We start from the raw sequence: 13,563 nt of genomic DNA, 5'->3' as shown, positions 1-13,563 counted from the left end.
GGTTGGACGACAAATATTTACATGACTTCCTTTCAAAATTGATTTGACTTTTCAAGATGCTGCTTTTCTAAGCACCACCAACTAAAATATTGCTCTTGATTTTTTTTGTCATTAACTTTATATACTTGTGTTAACCTAAAAAACAACAACTAAATAAAGCACCTTTTTAATGAAAAATGTTGGACAACTATTCTTCAACTTTTGCACTTGTAAATTGAAGTCACAGTTGGTGCTGCAGGGAGATTACATGCAAATCGACAATATTTTTGCACCTACCTTTTGTACACAGACTCGCTGCAGTCTGCACGCACACTCAACAACTTTTAAATGTCTATGTTTCCGTTGTTGCACTTGTACATTGTTGCAATGAGGTGGTGACTTGTCCAGGATGCACCCAGCCTTTCGCCCGAATGCAGCTGAGATAGGCTCCAGCAACCCCACGAACGGGACAAGGGGTAGAAAATGGATGGATGGATGGATGGATGGCACTTGTACATTGAAGTCACAGTTGAAGCTGCACACAATAATATGTCAATGATGCCTTTTTGCACTTTTTTAGTTCAGTCTGCATGCACACTGAAAAAGTGCCAGTCAAAAATGTTAGATGCCTTTTTTCCCCATTTTTGCACTTGTTACTTGAAATCACAGTTGATCCTGCTTTTTTGCACCTTTTTAACAACCCATCCATCCATCCATTTTCTACCGCATGTCCCTTTTGGGAGCCTATCCCAGCTGCATTCGGGTAGAAGGCGGGGTACACCCTGGACAAGACGCCACCTCATCGCAGGGCCAACACAGATAGACAGACAACATTCACATTCACACACTAGGGACAATTTAGTGTTCCCAATCAACCTATCCCCAGGTGCAGGTATTTGGAGGTGGGAGGAAGCCGGAGTACCCGCAGGGAACCCACGCAGTCACGGGGAGAACATGCAAACTCCACACAGAAAGACCCCGAGCCTGGGGATCGAACCCAGGACCTTCGTATTGTGAGGCACATGCACTAACCCCTGTGCCACGTGCCTTTTTAGCAAGCCTTTGCACACAATTATCAACTCACAAGTACAATTTTCAGTGTGCATGCAGACTACAACAAGGTTCAGAGCTGTGTGCAAAAGGCATCTAAAAAGGTGTAAAAATGCAGTTGTAACATATTAATTTATGCCACTTATGCGACTTCAACAAGCAAGCATTTGTTAGTTGAAGTCACAGTTGACGAGGCATCGATTAATATGTCGATACTGCAGTATCTGAAAAAATATCCTATCAGTCGAAAATACATGATCTTTATTTTCCTTTTTGCATTTGCAGTTGAAGTCACAGTTGACACTAAATACTGAATTGTTCATGTTTTAACTACCTTTTGTACCCAACTATGAACCTTGCTTCAGTCTACATGCACACTAAATAAAATATATTGTTATTCAAAAACTTGTACTTTGCCATTTTTGCACTTTTTAATTGAAGTCCCAGTTGACGCCCCATAAAATATGTCAACACTGCATTTTATATATATATTATATATATTTGTTGAGTTTCATTCTTGTTTTATGTAGAGCTTCAGTCGTTCAACAGTCCGGGGTCTCCGCTGTCGTATTTTACGCTTCATAATGCGCCACACATTTTCGATGGGAGACAGGTCTGGACTGCAGGCGGGCCAGGAAAGTACCCGCACTCTATTTTTACGAAGCCACGCTGTTGTAACACGTGCTGAATGTGGCTTGGCATTGTCTTGCTGAAATAAGCAGGGGCGTCCATGAAAAAGACGCCGCTTAGATGGCAGCATATGTTGTTCCAAAACCTGTATGTACCTTTCAGCATTAATGGTGCCTTCACAGATGTGTAAGTTACCCATGCCTTGGGCACTAATGCACCCCCATACCATCACAGATGCTGGCTTTTGAACTTTGCGTCGATAACAGTCTGGATGGTTCGCTTCCCCTTTGGTCCGGATGACACGATGTCGAATATTTCCAAAAACAATTTGAAATGTGGACTCGTCAGACCACAGAACACTTTTCCACTTTGCATCAGTCTATCTTAGATGATCTCGGGCCCAGAGAAGCCGGCGGCATTTCTGGATGTTGTTGATAAATTGCTTTCGCTTTGCATAGTAGAGCTTTAACTTGCACTTACAGATGTAGCGACGAACTGTAAATGGTAAATGGTAAATGGGTTGTACTTGTATAGTGCTTTGGTACCTTTTTTAAAGGAACTCAAAGGGCTTTGACACTATTTCCACATTCACCCATTCACACACACACATTCACACACTGATGGCGGGAACTGCCATGCACGGCGCTAACCAGGCCCATCAGGAGCAAGGGTGAAGTGTCTTGCTCAAGGACACAACGGACATGGCTAGGATGGTAGAAGGTGGGGATTGAACCAGTAACCCTCAGATTGCTGGCACGGCCACTCTCCCAACTTCGCCACGCCGTCCTGTATTTAGTGGCAGTGGTTTTCTGAAGTGTCCCTGAGCCCATGTGGTGATATCCTTTAGAGATTGATGTCGATTTTTGATACAGTGCCGTCTGAGGGATCGAAGGTCACAGTCATTCAATGTTGGTTTCCGGCCATGCCGCTTACGTGGAGTGATTTCTCCAGATTCTCTGAACCTTTTGATGATATTATGGACCGTAGATGTTGAAATCCCTACATTTCTTGCAATTGCACTTTGAGAAACGTTATTCTTAAACTGTTTGACTATTTGCTCACGCAGTTGTGGACAAAGGGGTGTACCTCGCCCCATCCTTTCGTGTGAAAGACTGAGCATTTTTTGGGAACCTGTTTTTATACCCAATCATGGCACCCACCTGTTCCCATTTAGCCTGCACACCTGTGGGATGTTCCAAATAAGTGTTTGATGAGCATTCCTCAACTTTATCAGTATTTATTGCCACCTTTCCCAACTTCTTTGTCACGTGTTGCTGGCATCAAATTCTAAAGTTAATGATTATTTGCAACAAAATGTTTATCAGTTTGAACATCAAATATGTTGTCTTTGTAGCATATTCAACTGAATATGGGTTGAAAATGATTAGCAAATCATTGTATTCCGTTTATATTTACATCTACCACAATTTCCCAACTCATATGGAAACGGGGTTTGTATTTCTTTCATTGTGTAATGTAATCTTGTATAATCATACAGAGTTATACATCACAGATAATAATTACAGATTCGTCATTCAATCGAATCACATATTATCATCATTATAATACCTCATCACTTTTTCTTAAAAGCATCGGCCAAGAGAACTCCACTTAGTTTTGCCAAGGAAAACAGTGTTTTGGCAATTGGAAATATTTAGTTCCGTTGGCAGAACAACAACAACGGAGTCTAGACGGAAAACCATTGTCTACATTTGACATCAACACTACAACATTCCGAGGGATTACTGAAGAAGAATACCTGGATATAGGAGCACATTCATCTACACTTATGGACATTATTGAAGCAACAGACAAGATTGCTGAACAGGAAAATGTGGAACTGAAAACCTTTTGCAACATAGAAGATGAAGGTGTAAAATGATTCAAATATACAAATTAAAATTCCATTATGGATCGTGACCAACCATAACTCCAACTACAAACTGTCATTTATTTCAACAGCAGAAGCTTGTATGCAAACTACAACAACATGAAGCATTTTTTGGAACACTTACACAAACCCTTCAAAATAATTATTATACTATACTAAAATAATAAATAATAAATTTCTCTTGTTTGTTAAAAATACATTATCTCTTTTTTCCATTTTTGCACATGGTAATTGCAGTCACAATTGATGCTGCAAACATTAATATATCAATAATGCATTTTTTGCACCCTTTAAATACATTTTGCACACAGCGATTAACCCTGCTCCTTTCTGCATGCAGGCTGAAAAATGTCTTGTTGACCAAAAATACATAATATCTATTTTCCCATTTTCGCACGTTAGTTGACTTCACAGTTGATCAATCAATAAATCAATCAAAGTTGAATCACAATGCTGCTGCAAACAGAATATTGTAATGTTTTCCCACCATTTTAGCTACCTTTTGCACACATACAGTCGTGGTCAAAAGTTTACATACACTTGTAAAGAACATAATGTCATGGCTGTCTTGAGGTTCCAATTATTTCTACAACTCTTATTTTTGTGTGATAGAGTGATTGGAGCACTTGTTGGTGACAAAAAACATTCATGAAGTTTGGTTCTTTTATGAATTTATTATGGGTCTACTGAAAATGTGACCAAATCTGCTGGGTGAAAAGTATACATACAGCAATGTTAATATTTGGTTACATGTCCCTTGGCAAGTTTCACTGCAATAAGGCACTTTTGGTAGCCATCCACAAGCTTCTGGTTGAATTTTTGACCACTCCTCTTGACAAAATTGGTGCAGTTCAGCTAAATTTGTTGGTTTTCTGACATGGACTTGTTTCTTCAGCATTGTCCACACATCAGGACTTTGGGAAGGCCATTCTAAAACATTAATTCTAGCCTGATTTAGCCATTCTTTTACCACTTTTGATGTGTGTTTGGGGGTCATTGTCCTGTTGGAACACCCAACTGTGCCCAAGACCCAACCTCCGGGCTGATGATTTTAGGTTGTTCTGAATAATTTGGAGGTAATCCTCCTTTTTCAATGTCCCATTTACTCTCTGTAAAGCACCAGTTCCATTGGCAGCAAAACAGGCCCAGAGCATAATACTACCACCACCATGCTGATGGTGTTCCTGGGATTAAAGGCTTCACCTTTTCTCCTCCAAACATATTGCTGGGTATTGTGGCCAAACAGCTAAATTTTTTGTTTTATCTGACCAGAGAACTTTCCTCCAGAAGGTCTTATCTTTGTCCATGTGATGTCAGATGAAACTAAAATTGAGCTGTTTATTAACAGCTCAATAGTATACATACAGCAATATTGACATTGCTGTATGTATACTATTGACCCAGCAGATTTGGTCACATTTTCAGTAGACCCATAATAAATTCATAAAAGAACCAAACTTCATGAATGTTTTTTGTGACCAACAACTATGTGCTCCAATCACTCTATCACAAAAAAATAAGAGTTATTTTTATTAATTATTGGAAACTCAAGACAGCCATGACATTATGTTCTTCACAAGTGTCTGTAAACTTTTGATCACGACTGTATATCAACCATGATCCAGTCAGCAGTCAATGGAAAAAAATATCTTGTTAGAAATAAATATAAATGTCTTATTTTTAGATGAAGTCACAGTTGAAGCTGCATAAATTAATATGTCACAAGTGCACTATTGCACATTTTTAGTCACCTTTTACCAGAGGTGGGTAGTAACGCGCTACATTTACTCCGTTACATCTACTTGAGTAACTTTTGGGATAAATTGTACTTCTAAGAGTAGTTTTAATGCAACATACTTTTACTTTTACTTGAGTATATTTATAGAGAAGAAACGCTACTTTTACTCCGCTACTTTTACTCCGCTACTTTTACTCCGCTACTTTTATCTACATTCAGCTCGCTACTCGCTACTAATTTTTATCGATCTGTTAATGCACGCTTTGTTTGTTTTGGTCTGTCATAGTGCCTGCGTTTCAACAAATACAGTCACTGGTGACGTTCACTCCGTTCCACCAATCAGATGCAGTCACTGGTGACGTTGGACCAATCAAACAGAGCCAGGCGGTCACATGACCTGACTTAAACAAGTTGAAAAACTTATTGGGGTGTTACCATTTAGTGGTCAATTGTACGGAATATGTACTGTACTGTGCAATCTACTAATAAAAGTTTCAATCAATCAATCAAAAGTGTGAAGGAAAAAAGACCCTTTTTTATTTCAACCGTACATCTCGTCAAAAGCCTAAAGACTGACTGCACAGTTCCTGTCTTCACAATAAAAGTGCCGCTCCATCGCGCCTGCGCTTTCAAAACAAGAGTCTCCGAAAGCCAGCGCAAACAAGCTAGCAAGCTACGGAGTTTGCCGCCAATGTATTTCTTGTAAAGTGTATAAAAACGAACATGGAATCTGGACGAATAAGAAGCCAAAAACCAACCACTTTCATGTGGTATTAGACAGAAAGGAGGAACTTTTTTTCTCCTCCATTTGAAAACGTGGACGTTAACAGCACTACTGTCTGATTACAATCAATGCAAGTCATCAGAATCAGGTAATACACCAACTTATATTCTTGTTTTCATGAAAGAAAGGAATCTATATGTGTTAAACATGCATGTATATTCATTAAAACACCATTAACATGTAAACAAAAACGGCAAAATAAATAAATATAAATTATATACTGTATATATCAATGTATGTATGTATATATATATATATATATATATATATATATATATATATATATATATATATATATATATATATATATATATGTGTGTGTGTGTGTGTGTGTGTGTATATGTTACTCATCAGTTACTCAGTACTTGAGTATTTTTTTCACAACATACTTTTTACTTTTACTCAAGTAAATATTTGGGTGACTACTCCTTACTTTTACTTGAGTAATAAATCTCTAAAGTAACAGTACTCTTACTTGAGTACAATTTCTGGCTACTCTACCCACCTCTGCCTTTTACACACAGCCATGAACCTCACTGCAGTCTGCAGCCGCACTGACTTGCAAGTCAAATGATTGAGGAAGTTACATTGAGGTGCCAAACTTTGTCGCACCCACTTTAATACCTCTGCACTACAGTAAGTGTCAATCTTCCATCACAATTAAACGCTGCCTCAGGAGAGCTTAAGATACTTTTCATCACCTTTCTGAAGAAAAAACCCTTCCATTGTGTCAAATGCAAACATGTGTCACAGTACCGGTAATCACTTCTTCCAACATACTTTAGATTACCCTGTTTTTTTTACCACAACAAACAGGTTCTTAATTGCTGTTCTATCGATTGATTGTAGTCAGTTGTTTGATTTTACAAAGCAAATTCATGAAAATCAATTGTTGTTGACACACACACACACACGTACAGGATATGTGAATTCACACCTGGTTTACTGGAAAAGTAAAAGCAATAAAAGTGTATTTATTTGACAAGAATCGGAAAAGTACAGTTTATCTTTAGCAGGACACACCCTCGAAGAGAAAGTTTGGCACATCACTTCAATTCTATCCACAAACACGTTGTGCTTTGTATTAAAACCACATTTACGAGATGAGATTGAAGGCCCAGTTTAATACTGCGGCAAATAATTTATATTAAGTAAAGATTATCCAGCGGGATAAAGTAAGATAACAATTTAAGCACCTGTGCACTTTGTAAAAAGATCAATCTTTCACACACATACAGGTAAAAGCCAGTAAATTAGAATATTTTGAAAAACTTGATTTATTTCAGTAATTGCATTCAAAAGGTGTAACTTGTACATTATATTTATTCATTGCACACAGACTGATGCATTCAAATGTTTATTTCATTTAATTTTGATGATTTGAAGTGGCAACAAATGAAAATCCAAAATTCCGTGTGTCACAAAATTAGAATATTACTTAAGGCTAATACAAAAAAGGGATTTTTAGAAATGTTGGCCAACTGAAAAGTGTGAAAATGAAAAATATGAGCATGTACAATACTCAATACTTGGTTGGAGCTCCTTTTGCCTCAATTACTGCGTTAATGCGGCGTGGCATGGAGTCGATGACCCTGGATCTCAGGAAACAGAGTGGACCGACACCAGCTGGAATGCTGCTGAGTGGTCCAAAGTCATGTTTTCTGACGAAAGCAAATTTTGCATTTCCTTTAGAAATCGAGGTCCCAGAGTCTGGAGGAAGACAGGAGAGGCACAGGATCCACGTTGCCTGAAGTCTAGTGTAAAGTTTCCACCATCAGTGATGGTTTGGGGTGCCATGTCATCTGCTGGTGTCGGTCCACTCTGTTTCCTGCGATCCAGGGTCAACGCAGCCGTCTACCAGCAAGTTTTAGAGCACTTCATGCTTCCTGCTGCTGACCTGCTCTATGGAGATGGAGATTTCAAGTTCCAACAGGACTTGGCGCCTGCACACAGCGCAAAATCTACCCGTGCCTGGTTTACGGACCACGGTATTTCTGTTCTAAATTGGCCCGCCAACTCCCCTGACCTTAGCCCCATAGAAAATCTGTGGGGTATTGTGAAAAGGAAGATGCAGAATGCCAGACCCAAAAACGCAGATGAGTTGAAGGCCACTATCAGAGCAACCTGGGCTCTCATAACACCTGAGCAGTGCCAGAAACTCATCGACTCCATGCCACGCCGCATTAACGCAGTAATTGAGGCAAAAGGAGCTCCAACCAAGTATTGAGTATTGTACATGCTCATATTTTTCATTTTCATACTTTTCAGTTGGCCAACATTTCTAAAAATCCCTTTTTTGTATTAGCCTTAAGTAATATTCTAATTTTGTGACACACGGAATTTTGGATTTTCATTTGTTGCCACTTCAAATCATCAAAATTAAATGAAATAAACATTTGAATGCATCAGTCTGTGTGCAATGAATAAATATAATGTACAAGTTACACCTTTTGAATGCAATTACTGAAATAAATCAAGTTTTTCAAAATATTCTAATTTACTGGCTTTTACCTGTATATATATACATATATATATATATATATATATATATATATATATATATATATATATATATATATATATATATATATATATACATATATCAACATTTTTCAGACATGGGTGTGTGCATGGTTTTGTTATCTGTGCCTTGCCTATATGACATGATGAGATACCAATCTCTGACAAGGAATGTTTTGCAAGCTGACACATTAATCGCTGAATTGTTATCACTTATACAAACACTCATGTTTTTAGGGGCCAAGTGTCAACAAGGTCATGTTACCTGAATATTTTTGCTGATGTTGTTTACTTAAAAAAATATATTGTTAAATGAATGTAATGTACTTAATGTCAACATGCTATTAGTAAAAATATAGGGCTGCCAAAAATAATGATTTAACTCAGGTGATCAATCACAAAATATTATTTTTTCAGTTGAGTTCAGTTTCAGTTTATTTGGAACATGCATACGATACAATGTGATGCATCACATATTTCCAGTTATTTCATTACAGCACGTCCGAAAAGGAGTAAGAAGAAGCAGAGCTTATTTAATCCTACCCCTTGTTCTCTGTAACAAAACAGTGAATAAATAAATAAATGAAAAATCTACCATAGTCCCATCCATCTATTTTCTACCGCTTGTCCCTTTCGGGGTCGCGGGGGTTGCTGGAGCCTATCTCATAGTAAGTTAACAAATATTAAATACATAAATAGTCTTTACCTCAAAAGAAAAAAAGAAAAAGAAAAAAAGGGGTCAAGATGTTCATCATAATTCTTGTTCTGTGTACTTTGTGAACACTTGTAGTTTGAACAGTCTCTTAAACTGAATCATATTGGTGCTTTGTTTGATTTCTTTGGTTAATCCATTCCAAAATGTAACTCCACATACTGATATGCTAAAGGTTTTAAGTGGTGTACGAGCATACAAATGTTTTAAATTGCATTTTCCTCCTCTTTTGTTGAGAAGAATTGTTGTACATTCTTGGGTAGCAGATTATAGTTTGCTTTGTACATCATTTTAGATGTTTGCAAATGCACCAAATCGTTGAAATTCAATATTTTTGATAAAAAAATAAAGGGTTTGCATGTTCTCTATATCCAACATTATGTATTATTCTAACTGATCTTTTTTTGTAACACCGTTAATGAATGAGGTGCACATTTGTAGTTGTTTCCCCATATTTCTACACAATAACTCAGATATGGTAACACTAACGAGCAGTTAAGAATATGAAGTGATTTTTGGTCTAGAACATGTTTTGCTTTATTCATTATTGACGTGTTTCTTGCTACTTTGTTGTATATATACATTTTTTTATTGCATTAATATGTATAACTCAAACAATTTATTTTGACCATACATGCTCCCAGGGTTTCACCTTAATGTAATTAATCCTGGCGCACCGCCACAGCAAAATGATAGCCGTTGCACTTTAAAAATAAATGTTTTTACATGAAAACAAATTAAAATAATATCATGAATTGTAGCCTCCAGAAGAAATCACACAAAGTTGGACGCTATTTTTAACTTTTATTGCCAGTCTTATGCTAACAAGCGGACCAATTCCAGCAGTATTCCTTTCCGTGCACAAACGTCCGTGCTATATCGTGTATTTTCTAATTTGCATGCCAAAAACTCACTCCAGTTACTTTCAGTAAATGTTATTTAAAGGGACATCTTTGGCTTGTAGAAAAATGAAACAAAGTTGCTTTATATGGGCCAATACACGCTTAGAGCTGTTCATTATGTGTATTATCAGATTTAAATCTGGAAAAAAAACGAACATTTACTTTTATTTTGAGTTACAACAACCAAACAAACAATATCATAATAAAAACCCAACAGAAATACAGTTGGGGGGTTCCACCCTTGTAACCAAAAGCTTCAATAGAGTGATTGTTCGTGTTACAATACTCTAAGGCAGTGTTTTTCAACCACTGTGCCACGGCACACTAGTGTGCCATGAGATACAGTCTGGTGTGCCGTGGGAGATGATCTAATTTCACCTATTTGGGTTAAAAATATTTTTTGCAAAGCAGTAATTATAGTCTGCAAATGATGTGTTGTTGTTGTTGAGTGTCGGTGCTGTCTAGAGCTCGGCAGAGTAACCGTGTAATACTCTTCCTTATCAGTAGGTGGCAGCCGGTAGCTCATTGCTTTGTAGATGTCGGAAACAGCGGGAGGCAGCGTGCAGGTAAAAAGGTATCTAATGCTTAAACCAAAAATAAACAAAAGGTGAGGGCCCCTAAGAAAAGGCATTGAAGCTTCGGGAAGGCTATGCAGAACGAAACTAAAACTGAACTGGCTACAAAGTAAACAAAAACAGAATGCTGGATGACAGCAAAGACTTACTGTGGAGCAAAGACGGCGTCCACAATGTACAACCGAACATGACATGACAATCAACAATGTCCCCACAAAGAAGGTTAAAAACAACTGAAATATTCTCAATTGCTAAAACAAAGCAGGTGCGGGAAATATTGCTCAAAGGAAGACATGAAGACAGGAAAATACCAAAAAAATAGAAAAAGCCACCAAAATAGGAGCGCAAGACAAGAAGTAAAACACTACACACAGGAAAACAGCAACAAACTCTAAATAAGTCAGGGAGTGATGTGACAGGTGACAGTACACCTACTTTGAGACAATACCTATATTGATACAGTACACCTACTCTGAGACAAGACCTATATTGATACAGTACACCTACTTTGAGACAAGAACTATATTGATACAGTACACCTACTTTGAGACAAGACCTATATTGATACATGGTTGGTTATGGTTTAAAGTCATATCCAACAATTGTGACAACGACTTTTTACTGTCAACTGAGTTTCGTTTTTTTAATGATTTCTGGTGGTGGTGTGCCTCCAGATTTTTTCAACGCAACAAATGTGCCTTGGCTCAAAAAGGTTGAAAAACACTGCTCTAAGGAACTATTGGATTGCATGTGTAAACACATTGACTTCTTTTACTGCAAAAAGCTTTTTCACTCAGCATAATAATCAGTCAAGCGTTGTTTCCTTGACGTACATCCTCCTAGTTCGCCTGTCGCCAAATCAATCAAAAGCTTTAGCGTGTATTGATATTTGACCATTTCCAGCTAAGAGGGTATTATAAAAAAGGGGCAAAGCTGAGCATCATGAGAGGAGATCAATGATGGGTTGGAACAGGATGGCAGCGTTTGCACTGGTGCTGCTGCTGCTCGCCTGTGCAGCTGAGGCTCAGAGCAGAACGATGCAGCAGATTCAGGCGAGGGGGGAGGCAGCGAGAGACTCGGCAGCGAGAGACTCGGCTGACAGGCAGACGTCTCTGCGTGTTGCGAGACGGACACACCTTACGGAGAATGAGCGAGAGATTATCACTAAACAAATCATGCAAGCCATCTCAGGTATGCTGTGGTTTTGAGGCGTGAAAGTTTTGCATATTCAGTTTGACGTAAAGTGCATGGGAAAGACGCGCTTTTTTTGTTAGTAATCTTTTTTTTTTTAAGTTTAAACTAAAAAAAAAGAGCCAGACCAAAACTGAAACATTGTTTTCCATGAAGAGATGAATGCATGTGAATCTAATTAATCACTACCAGGTACCTAAAATATTAACAAAAAACTACTGCTGTCATGTGATTACATTTTTTTATTCAGATGAATCACACTTTTGAATTTGAACTTTAATAAACTAAAAAAAAAAGACCACAATATTTGGAGACAAATCCAATGTTATGAAATGTTTTGATTGAATGTACATCATTTATCTGATCAAAAAAGTTTTATCGTAACTTTTGGCAGTGTTTATTTTAAAGTGAAATGTTGAGTTTTTTTAAAAGAGTATAACAGGACTGAGTTTTTAGCATAGCATTAGCAGATGCATGAAATAGTCACATAGTTCTTATATTGGTGCTGTCAAATAATTTTTTTAAATTAGATTAATTACCCTTTTGAACGTGGATTAATCCTGATTTATCAAGTAACAGGAGTGAGTTTTTAGCATAGAATTAGAAAATGCATGAAAGAGTCACATACTTCTTATGCTAGAGCTGTCAAATGTTTTTTTTTTTTATTAGATGAATCACACTTTTGAATTTGGATTAATCATGATTCATTACAGGTTTTTACTTGCTGGCCTAATTTAAATAAACTAAAAAAAAGACCAATATTTGGAGACAAATCCACTTTCATTAAATGTTTTCAATAAATGTACATCATTTATCTGATCAAAAAAGTTGTATCGTTTTATTTTCAAGTGAAATTTTTGAGTTGTTTAAAAAGTAACAGGACTGAAAGTAACAGGACTGAGTTTTTAGCATTGAATTAGCAAATGCATGAAATAGTTGCATAGTTCTTATACTGGTGCTGTCAAATTATTTTTTTAAATTAGAATAATCACACTTTTGAATTTGGATTAATCATGATTTATCACAGGTTTTATCACTTGCTTGCAAAAAAAGATCCCGATATTTAGACAACAATGCAATTTTATTGTCAGAATGTAATCTAGCAATTAAAAAAATGTTTTACATCCGCAGTTAAGGTAAAGGAGCTTGTGGGGTCAAGACAGTTTGCGTGATTAATCTGCGTATATGTAGATGAATGCTATATTTTTTGTGATTAATCAATGCATTGCACAATCTTTAAAAAAAAAACAAATGCACAATTGGCTCATACCCTTGTTTCTAAGACATGTGAATTATTAGGGTTTGTTCATTTTGGGATCTGGGGTGTTTTGTTAAGCACAACTGTTTAATTTTAAGGGTTTGATATAGTTTCGTTAACATAATCATTCTCCCAAAGTCCTCTGGAGTGGACATTAGGACAGTAACGATTAGTCGACATAATCAACAGCGTCAATTACAAAAATTTAAAGGCAAATATTTGCTAATGTCGACAAGTTTAAATTGATAGACTGTCAGAAATGTTCATGGTTACATTTGTATTCTGTTTGGTAAATAATTGCAGGTCAATAATCCTAAAAGTACTGGATAAAAA

Source organism: Nerophis lumbriciformis, linkage group LG27 (genome assembly GCF_033978685.3).
Source record: "Nerophis lumbriciformis linkage group LG27, RoL_Nlum_v2.1, whole genome shotgun sequence".
NCBI lineage: Eukaryota > Metazoa > Chordata > Actinopteri > Syngnathiformes > Syngnathidae > Nerophis > Nerophis lumbriciformis.
This window is presented reverse-complemented; position numbering follows the sequence as displayed.